This window comes from Coenobita brevimanus, chromosome 63 (assembly GCF_032717465.1).
Source record: "Coenobita brevimanus isolate Jiangsu-jjx chromosome 63, ASM3271746v2, whole genome shotgun sequence".
NCBI classification, from domain to species: Eukaryota; Metazoa; Arthropoda; class Malacostraca; order Decapoda; family Coenobitidae; genus Coenobita; species Coenobita brevimanus.
In genome coordinates, this window is record NC_137016.1 from 4,839,128 (window position 1) to 4,851,317 (window position 12,190).

Genomic DNA, 12,190 nt, shown 5'->3' on the forward strand with positions numbered 1-12,190 from the left:
CTCTCTCAATATGCCGATCGATTTGCCCCGTCAATGGAAGCCAAAAATTCATGGTGGAAAAGGATGGCAGAAAACGTTCCTTCCTGTAGTATTACGATCCCTAGTCACGCATGTTATAAATTGCGCCGAGTTTACCCTCCGTTTAGTTGAAGAATTCGGCTCTCGCGAGGTTGCCATCTACACAGCAATTACTTGTACATTATTGTAAGCATTTGTGGCAATTTAGCATCAGATAAACTTTATATCCTGTTCTAAAAGGAATTTGTGTGTGTATTCTCTCCTATTCCGCTATTTTGGGCATTATAGAAGGGTTTGTAATTCTTTCAGGGATATTTATTTCGTGTCGGCGTGTTTACGTTGGTGTTCGGCAAATAGTGTCATCATGTATGGTCCTGTATACTATTATAGGTGGCTTCGGAGGTTTCGCATTACCCCTTCCTCGGCAAATTATTTTAAATTTTACACCTTAATTACCTCTTGTATATTATTGGTGCAAAGATCAATATGTCGATTTTGATATTAATAACGCAGAGGGGATTATTACGGTGTACTGAACATAATGCTAAGCTAAGGAAGTGCTGCTACCAAGTTCCCTAATCCGGCAAGAATATACCTCACTATCATCAACATTTATGATTAACGCTAGAATGGAGGCTTTGTTTCATTTTCTAAAATTTTTCAGTGGTTATTCAGTATCATTCTGCTGTTTGGGGTGTTATATGAGAGTGTAATTGCTCAGGGGATATTTAATTAAGGCCGGCGAATTCGGAAACCTATGGCAACTCCCGTACCGTGGCGGGAAGGGGAGCGGCGGAAGACTAATGGATGGCGTCTGGAGTTAACGAAAGCCTCTTGAAAACGTTCCTCAGATTAACTTCATTAGTCCAGCTTTCCCTTTCAGTGGATGAGTGACAGTTATATATGATTACATGTTGGTTGGCTTGCGTGTCTGTGTACGGTATCCAGTACAGTGCTTGGATTATGTAGAAAAAAGAAAAGCCAAGAATGGTTTTCTGAGGTGATGATCATGAGTTGCTATCCTTTATATGTGGGGTAGTGTTGGAGGTGCTATGTTTTTCGGAGGAGAGATCACTAGATGCCTGAGAATGTTTTTACAGTAACCATAAACCCTCTCATGGTCGAATCAACTCAAACTTTTTAATTCTAGCTAACGCCAGATGATTTTATTCATCCGAGCGTGAGTCATAGGAACCCGAGAGAGAGCTGAACGTGCTGGTGGATCTTTGTGCGGCCTGTTTGTGGGGGAACGCGAACAGTATTACTAGTGAACACATGATCTGGCCCGAGATGGTCTGAAGAAGTTAGTCTCCACAGGTATACAGACCCTCTTGCGTGTACTTGGTTCTCTCTCTCTCTCTCTCTCTCTCTCTCTCTCTCTCTCTCTCATTCACCCCCTCCCCCTCCTCCTTCCCCCCTGCTTCTTGGAACTTTATTCGTAATTCGTGTCGCATTCTTCTTCTCCTCCCCTCTTCCCTTCTCCCCTCCCTTCTCGTCCTCTCTCTCTCTCTCTCTCTCTCTCTCTCTCACCAACCTTTTCATTCACCTGACAGATACGAGAGTAGAAAGGTATTTGGATGCAGTAATACAAACGATACTGAACTGAACATACTGTACATCTAGGCGTGCATCTAGGTATCGTCTGTATTCTAGGTGCTGTGAGACTTCCTAGCCCCTCTTCCATAGCCATTTATTCCGCATAGGTGTAAGGAAATCTATAAAGCCACTTGGAATGCGACCCTTTATTTCAGAGTCTAATATATCAGTGTAAATATCAAGAGCCAGTTTCTTTGTGTGATGCTGGTACAGGCCTCCTCCTTGTTAGCCTCATTACCGACTTCATATGAAAAAACCACGCACACGTCGAGGTGGCTGGCAGATAGAGAGCTTTGGTATCATCTTTATTAAGTGCCGTATTTTAGGTTGCATACTCTTTGGAGGCTTCGTAGCACCTCTTCTGTAGCGAATTATTTTGTATACTACACGTTGACATTCTCATATGCTATTTATATCATTTTTATATCAACATACCTTGCATCAGTAGCATACAAGGCAATGTTTAGATGTTATGTGCATGTTGAGATGTTATGTGCAGGGTAAATCGCTGAGGAAAAAATGTTACCTGTACGAAATCTCCAAAGCCACTTGCAATACTGGCCGAATCAGTGATACGGCAGAGGTTAATGTACCGGGGTATTTATCTTCAGCTGTTGTAATTATACCCATCCCATTTATCGGTGGGAAATAGGGTGGTGTTGATGATGATGATGACGATAATGATGATGACGATGATAATGATGATGTGATGATGATGATGGTCCTGATGATGATGATGATGATGATGGTGATGAAGATGATGATGATGCAATAAGTACTGGAATTATATCAGGGAATGGCGCAGGAACTTTGACCTGCGTACTGGAACATGACTAAAGTTGCCTGCTATTAGAACTGTGAAAAGAACATACTTGAAGGTACAGGCGGGGACGAAAGTTTGCCTAATATTTCATCTGTTTATATTTTTTACATTGCTGAACTGAGAGAAGCGTGGCGTGTTTCTTTTCCAGTATATCATTCTCTTTGATATATTACTGTACGTCCGGTAGGAAAATGACAAATGTGCCAGACGTGTGAAGCAGACTTGTGGAATAGCAGCCTAAGCATTTTGACCCTGATTGTACTCGTCAGCATCCATACCGACCCAGTTGCACTAAATCTTTCACTGACCACCCCCAGCCTGAGGGCGTAATATTTAATTTAATACAGCTACCGCAAAACGATCCTATGTAACTTAGAATCTGTAGTGAAGGGGGTTATTGGAGACATCAAAAACTATCCCTAAAACTGATTAAGGTCTGGCGATGTAGGGGTATGACGTAATCTGAGGAACCCAACCCATCTTTGCCTGTCCAAGTCAAGTGCGCGTGACTACCATGACAATTTTTCTCCCACTTCTTGCTGTCTCCAGACATTTTAACTTGGGGAAGATCTGTCTCAGGGCTGGGGTTAGAAACAGCATCCAATAAGCTCCGCCACTACGATAGGTTTTCCCAAAGCTAAATAAAATCAAGTGGTAGCAGCAATAGAGCGAAGGACGTCCCCGGACTGAAATGGTTAACAGTACTGTGGTAGGTGGGATATGATTCATCGCGGTATGTCATAACCTTCAATTTCGCAATTATCCGATATCATGGGCTTTCTTTGGGTTTACACACACACACACACACACACACACACACACACACACACACACACACACACACACACACACACACACACACACACGGCATTTTAGGTATAGACTACTTTCAGTGATCCGGTAAACTCAAAAGTCCTTCCATGTACCAGCAGATAACGTCACGCCCCTTCACATGTAGCCCGTTTGGCAATACTACCGAACCGTGTCTGATGATATGCTAAGACTACCTCACTCGAGATCGATGTTTTGGTATCAACGGAGGTGTTTGTATGAGCTGTCCATGGGTCCTACGGGTGATCACCGAAGTCTGCTGTACCCCATCTAATCTGCGATGTTTTTTTTTTTTTCTGTAGTGTATTTTTAACGCTGCTTGATGACTTATATTAGGATAAGAATTTATGAATAGGTTAACGAAGGCTGTATTTATCACCTCCAGTATGAAATGTTTCCTGAATTGAATAAAACTGTCTGGGGATAGCAAGACTAAAGCCAAAGACGTCGCTGCACTGAATGCGTGAAGGAAATTCAAATCTTCAGTCTGTTCCCTGCAGTCTTTCGATCGTACAGTCAACAGTCTTACACTCAGCAGTCCGTTCTCCCACCACCTCCCCACACATCTCGACGGTAGTTTCCCTTGCATGACTCTGTTTCTCTCTTATTCCTCCCTCTTCAACCTCACCCTCCTTCACCCTCAGTTACTTTTATTTCCCCTCTCCCTCACCCTCATCGACTTTCTTCCTCCCCTTCTTCGTTTTCATTTATAGTTTCTCTTCATTTTTCTCTTCTTGACTATTAGTTATTTTCTCTCCCTTCCTCTCTCCACCTTCAGTTACTCTTCCCCCCTCTCTTCCCTATCTTCATATACTTTCTCTCTTCCTCCCTGTCTCCTTCACCCTCAGTTACTTTCCCTCCCACTATCCTCCACTCTCCCTTTCTCTCTCGGTTACTTTCTTTCTCCCCCTCCCTCATTATTTCATCCTACGCTACCCCACCCTCTCTGTCTCTACGTCGTCCCTCCCTCCATTCTTCAGTTTCCCTCCCCCTTCAGTCTCAGCCTTCAGTAACATCTTTCCCATTTCGCCCTCATATCCTGTCTTCTCCCACGTGATCTCCCTTTTCATTTCTTCCGCCCTTTTTCCATGCTTTTCCCTTCCTTCTCCCCGTAACTTCCCCCCCCCCCCCTTTTCCCCCCTCTTGCTCTCTACCTTTCCAATCTTCACTTCTTTATTCCTTCTCTTTTTTCCTCTTCTTTCCCTTCTTCCTCCATCTCTCACTCCACACATTAGTACTCCTCTCACCTACCCCTTCCCCTCGCGCTTTCGCCCCCAGAAGCTCCCCCCCCCCACCACCACCACCACCCCCACCACCACCACCACAACCACATTCATTTGTGGACAAAAATATCGATACATTCTTTAGTTGAACAATTATGTAGCCCTTACATAATCTCTCTCTCTCTCTCTCTCTCTCTCTCTCTCTCTCTCTCTCTCTCTGACGTTTGCTAGTATAAAAGCTCTAGAATACAATACCATGGAAGGCTTTAGTATTCCTTCACACTTTCTCTCCGTTACACCTTTCCTTTCCCGCCCCTTTCCCTTTCCTTCCTTTCCTCACACTCTCATCCCGAGGTTTGAGTTCTCGTGGGCATAGGAGGCTCTCTTCCTAACTTACATATAGCATCTCTTACAAAGTTATAATCCTCTTTTACCCTGCTTGTTATGGGAAAATTATACTATACATGGAACAAAAAATATTATGGTGTGATGGACAAAATAATTCGCTGAGGAGGTGGCACGAAGGAACCTACTAAGCCCACGAGAATATGACTCCGAGTCTCACCCCCAAATACCCTTATACTATTCCCATTCTCTTTTATTTCCCCATTCTCACCCTTTTAACCCCTCCGTCTTGCATTGTCTCCTCCTCCTCCACCTCCTCCTCCTCCTCCTCCTCCTCCTCCTCCTCCTCCTCCTTTATGGAGGGTTTGGTGGTGGGGGGAGCCTTCTTGCTTTACTATCCTTATCCTTCAGCATGTAGAGTTAGATCTTGTAGTCATAGTTTTCTCTAACAAGCAGCCTCGAAAGGACCATAAGGTCTGTTGCTGTTTGCTTTCCTGTGTAATCCTGTGTAATCCTCCTCCTCCTCCTCCTCCTCCTCCTCCTCCCTTTCAGTCCCTTCCCCACCCCATCATCGGGATATTTTTAGCTCTGGTATTTACAGCGCGAGTCATTATGTCTGGTGGGGCTGTATGGCGCACCGGTACAGTGTGTGTTGGAGCTAGTACACGTCCATGTGTACCGTACCCTAAACATAATTGCAGATATGCATACACATACAGTTATAACGTACACACATAAATAAGAGTACATACATTATACGTTCATAATACATATGTACGAACATAAACGACACACACACTCTTATACTGACAAACATACATACATATATACACACGGCACCGGATACTGAGCTGGTAACTCTGATAGGGCAGGTTGGGATATAGTTTATTACTGTTTCTAGTACCTACTGATCCATACTAAGTGTGTTTCACGCCAGGTTCCCGAAGACCAAGTCACGAATGATCTTTTCCGTTTACACCGGATTCTTTGTTATGCGACGATTACAGGATTTGAAGGCCCTTTGTTAATGTGATCCGTTAACCGGATGTATTTCTTCAGCAATGCCCAACTTACTTATCGCATACTTGCATTCCTTTCTACCTACTACACTTCCCTACCAATCTCCCTCTCTGCCTACCCCCATGGTTACTTGCATTACTACTTCTCTGCCTGTTCCCCTGCCTACCTACCTACCTGCCTACTGTACCTTCCCTACTCTCTACCTGCCTCCTTTCCGACCCCCCACCTACCTCCTTGCCATTCTCCCTACCTGTCCCTCTCCTACCCCGTCTGCCTACTTCACTCTTTGTCTTTATACCTCCTTCCCTACCTTCTTGCCTAATTACCTCCCTACCTATTTTTCTGCCGGCTTCCCTGCATACTTCTATGCCTGTCTCCCTTCCTACTTTCGGGGCGAGAATAGTTTAGTCGTAGCGCATGCGCTTCACGACCGTAGGGTTGGTAGTTCGAGCCCGACCTCGCACCAGGATAGCGTATTTCTGGTCACTCCAAGGATCTCTCCTTGCCCAGCAGAGCTGTTTGGACCGTTGGTCCGAGCTCGGGGGATTTACCTCTTCTTACTTTCCTTCCTGCCTTCCTTCCTCCCTCCCTCCCTCCCTCCCTCCCTATCTCCCTGCTCACCTTCCGACCTCCCTCCCTGCTGACCTCCCTACTACCTCCCTGCCCACCTTCCTTCCTGCTTACCTACATCCTTACCCACATCCCTTTCTACCTACAAACAGTCCCTCAGCTGTTGGCAAGTGGGTAACAGAGGTGGTGCTCAGTAAGGCCGCGTCCTCACCCAATACTTGCTAACTCATACAGGTGGCGACACTGGCCTCAGGCAGGAAATACTATAGGCTACAGTGATGCTATGCTCCAGCTCTCACCCGCAAGTATTTGGTAAGGACGAGGCCTAACACTGTCTCTTAGGGTACGGACCACAGTCGGATGTTTGAAAAATAATTATCGAAATGCATACACATAGGCACATATTTTTTCACATAAATACGTGTAAATCACTCTAGCAGTACTTAAGCATACTCACTATATGCAAAATATAAATTCACGCACTCACAGAGATACACTGTCCTTATATTCAACACACACACACACACACACACACACACACACACACACACACACACACACACACACACACACACACACACACACACACACACACAAGGACTCTCTCTCTCTCTCTCTCTCTCTCTCTCTCTCTCTCTCCTCTCTTTCCGACTGGTAAATCGTTCCACAAATCATAAATATCGCTAAACCCCTTCGATATGATAACGATCGATAGATAGATAAACTCCCCTGGTGTTTGCAAGAATTTAAGAAAGATGTTAGCATGTTTGACTGTGGCCTTGGCATTTTTTAGACTAGCGTAAAGGAAATCGGTATGAAAGACCAAATATACGCCGATAGTTATCTCATATTTAGTGTTTTAGCCGATTTTAGTAGTAGCATTATTATTATTATTATTATTATTATTATTATTATTATTAGTAGTAGTAGTAGTAGTAGTAGTAGTGGTAGTGGTGGTGGTGGGATGGTAGTAGCAGTAACAGGAAGACGCTAAATCTGAACGTCAATGAAGAACTCTTAAGCACACCATGAACCCCAACAGATTCTAGTGCTGGAGTGACCGAGGAGTGAATATTAACCAACATGCCCTAACCGCAGTTTTTGAGCGCCTGAGAACCCGTCGTATTCACAGTATCATTAAGCAGGGTATTCCAAAGCATAGTGACTGGACAGACCAAAACACCTAGAGTATTTTGATGTATAACTGGGGAAAAAGCCTGATTATGTAGATGTAATGGCCACGCGAAGCCAAAGGAGGTTGTGACATGAAATTCAATCGATATAAAGATCTGCGTCTCTCATAAGGTCGTCAGGTGGATAAGTATTTTTAGGCTTAATCCATTGAATCAGGCGACGTGCTTGCTATCTACTTCATTCTTGTCAACATCCTTCGGTTTTTGTTGACTTGGGTAGGATGTCTGGTTGTGAAGGGGTTAAATGAACACTGTGGCACGTACGCTTGTCGGTTAAGGAAATTCCCCAACGTGTCCCTCCTTAGCGATTTATTTTTGGATATGGTTGGTCAGAATGCATATGTACGTTATTTATGCACAGTATGGCGATGGTAGAAGGATTTATCTTACACTAGCAGGGGTATCCGGCGTTGCCTGGCCAAAAAGGCGAACACAGTAATCCTGTTTGTTCTAGTTCAATCTTTCTACTCCAGAAAGACCATGTACCTCTTAGGCTTTTAGAGAGGGTTTATAAGAGGTCCAGGAACTTTCTGTTTCAGCTTTCGCAGACTACGGCACAGTATTTGTGCGTGCTTGTTTACTAATACTGGTGACCTCAAATGACTTCCGACCGGTGACCTCAAATGATCTCGGAGGTCAACCTCACATAGCCTGTGTCCGAACTGGAGGTCATGTGAGTCTTCATGCCAAAAATTGGGCTGCTTTGTCCAGTCGTTCGAGTGTGTATGACCTGTGACCTCAAATGACCTCCGAGGTCAACGACACATAGCCTGTGATCTTTTAAGTTTAGCCCATGTTTATTTATTTATTTAGTTTATAGAAAACACTACAGTTCTTCGAAGGGTGTGTGGCATTTATTCTACGGCTTTTTTAAAGAATTCGTAATATTAATGCATGTAGGAAAATAGATCCCGTGATTTCTGTGAGGGGATTACATTACTCAAAACTCGCTTATTACCAGGAACGCCTCGTAATTCATCATCCCCCCTTCCTCCTGCCCTCCTTTCCCTTTTCTTCACAATACTCTTAATTCCTCCGACCATCTTTCTTCGTATTTTGGTATTTTGCTCTATTTCTTTCTTCCTCTGTGTCTCTCCATCATTTCCTTTCCCTCAACAGCCTCCTTTCTTCCTCTACCTGGTTCCTCTCGTTATCTTATTCATCGTTCCCCCTCTCTACCTTTTCACACTCTTCTAATATTTTTCTCATTTCATTTTACTTTTTTTCCTTCCTACTCTTTCGTTAGCCTCTCTCTCTCACTCTCTCTCTCTCTCTCTCTCTCTCTCTCTCTCTCTCTCTCTCTCAGGTCAGGCCATATCCGGAGTGAGGTCAGTGTGGTAGTCTTCGTGACCACCACCACCACCACGTCACATCACGCACGAATCACTGCTCTTTACTCTACAAAATATATATCTGTTAATACTGTGAAAATAAAGAAACTTGGTGTTGTGCGAGTCACTGTAGAAGGAACGCTTTCTGATAATTCCACGCTATATTTCAACATATTTGGAGAACTGACTATTATAACAGGCGATAGTTATCACAAATTCTGCCATACGTCAACAGATAAAGGTAATAACAAAGGATATTCTTGTGTGTATGTGTGTAATTTTGCCTGTGTGATATTTATGCTCCTCATAAATAAACTAACAGTGAAAATTTAAGAAAACAAAAGAATCGGGCCGCCATAGTCTGTCACCTAGATGAATTAAACTGAATATTAAGAGAGAATGGCAAAATGACAATATATATATAATATATATATATATATATATATATATATATATATATATATATATATATCATCCAATCCTACGTTGCCCCATGAGGAGCATAGAAGCCCGGGGCTAGGCAGTTGCTCCTGACATTTAAGATGAGAGTGACCAGCCTCACTCATCCCTGAGTGGCATTACGTGAACAATAAACCCCAATCACCCCTTGGATATAAACCTTCACCGGCTCAATCCGATTGGAGCACAATAATTACCCACTAAACCACCAGGCGCCAAAATTTGGTTATATGGTTACCATCCAGCGTAGTAAATGGTTTCCTGGTGTACAGGAAACCATTTGGCTTGTCACTCAGTGTAGAGTCACCCACAGGCAGAAGGAAGAGGAAAGAATGAAGGAATGAAAGACAGAAGAGGTAAAGTCACCCGCAGGCAGAAAGACGAGAAAAGAAAGAAGGAAAGAAAGACAGAAGAAGATGGAAGGAAAGAAGGATGGAGGAGAGGACAGGGCAGACTCCCGAGAGCAGCACTACATTGAGTGAGTGGATGGTGAGCGCCCCCATCTACCACAATTTTATATATATATATGTAAATTACGTATCCAACTCTGGGCAAAGACTTCAGGGCCTATTCCTAAGTCCCATTGGTTGTCCTTGGGGCCCAGTAGTCCTCCTATATCTTCACATTTCACCACTTCGGCGCTAACACCCACCATCCATATTGAATACATGGTAGGGCTGTCTCATACAGACTGGTGTACTGGTATTAGCGGGGGTACATTTAAGCCATGTCGGCGGGTCATCTGGTAGATCAGAAAAATCTGCTTTTTATGAAATTCAAATCCTTAAACTGTATGTATATACATGTATATATACATACCTGTATTCCGGTATATATATATATCCAAACGTTGCATTAATTCTTTCAACAAATAAATAATGTAAACATAGTCTAAAGACAAATACTTTATAAATAATTGAAAGAAATCAGCTTTTTAAACATATTCTGATACCAGCTATCTCCGAATGTACAACAAACTGGAAATTATGCAAAAAGAAGAAAAAAAAAATCTCCCTAGGATTTAAAGAAAGACGTGACACGTAGTTTCTCTCCAGGGAAGAATAAAATAAATACGCGTGATCAAAGTCAACCAAGAAAAACAGTAACACACACACACACACACACACACACACACACACACACACACACACACACACACACACACACACACACACACACACACACACACACACACACCAAAGCAAGGGTGAAAATAAGGTATCGAGGTGAATGTGTGTGTTCCTGGAAGAGCGAAGTAAATTAGCGTGATTTTAGTGCGTAAGAAATGAAATTGCTGAAAGAGTAACCGCAAGGGAAGAAACCCTGTAATGATACCACGAGAATAAAACGCTAAAACTGTGAAAACGTCAAGGATAGAACACTTCACTGTAAAACCACTTGCATAGGAGGTCAGAAGGATGAAAAACGGCACATGTGAAGAGCTCTGTGGTTGGAGAACAGCACAGTAAGAAAACACACACAGACAAGAATGAAAGCTCCACGAAGAAAAACGAACATTATGAATAAACAGAAATATGAAAAACTATGATCATAAAAAAAAAAATTAGAGAATGAAGACAACTGCAAATACATAAAGTCAAAACGATTTAAAAGGTTATGAAAAGGGGAACAAAAACACAAGTGTAAACGAAACTGATGAAAATGAAAGGGATGAAAGTACAGAGTGAATGAAAAATCGCAAGTGGAAAAAATCGGTGAAAAGAAACACACACACACACACACACACACACACACACACACACACACACACACACACACACACACACACACACACACACACACACACACACACACACACACACACACAATGAAAAACTGCAGCTGTAATTGTTTGTGTGTGGGGAAGAACAGAGTGAAATAACAAATGTGATGTGGAGGTGTCTGTAGGGGAAACTATAACACGACAGGCTATTGACATCTGGGGTTGTTCTTGTCGCTCTCTGGGGTGAAATGGTCATCGGATGGTTCTCTGTCACACCACCACTCCTTCTCTCCACACCAACACCAATACCTCCTCACACCACTGCTCCTATCCCCCACATCAGTACCAATACCTTCTCACACCACTGCTTCTTTCCTCTACACCAACACCAGTACCTCCTGACACCACTGCTTCTGTCCTCTCATGCCCCCCCACACCAACACCAATACCTCCTCACACCACTGCTCCTGCCCCCTCACGCTACCATCACTCCGCACTCATACCACCACCAACCTTGCCCCCCTTCATACCACCACACCTGCCACGTCACACCACCACCCCTACTCCCTCTCACCACCAACCATGCCACCCCCCAAACCACGACCCCTGCCACCCCCCACACCACCACCCCTGCCACCCCCCACACTACCACCCCTGCCACCCCCCACACCACCACCCCTGCCACCCCCCACACCACCACCCCTGCCACCCCCCACACCACCACCCCTGCCACCCCTCACACCACCACCCCTTCACCCCTCACACCACCACCCCTGCCACCCCTCACACCAGCACCTCTTCCACCCCTTACACCACCACCCCTGCCATCCCTCACACCACCACTCCTTCCACCCCACACACCACCATCCTTGCCACCCCTCACACCACCCTCCTGCCACCCCTCACACCACCACCCCCTGCCACCCGTCACACCACCAACCCTGCCACCCCTCACACCACCCTCCTGCCACCCCTCAACCCCCCCCCTGCCACCCGTCACACCACCAACCCTGCCACCCCTCACACTACCCTCCTGCCACCCCTCAAACCCCCCCCCT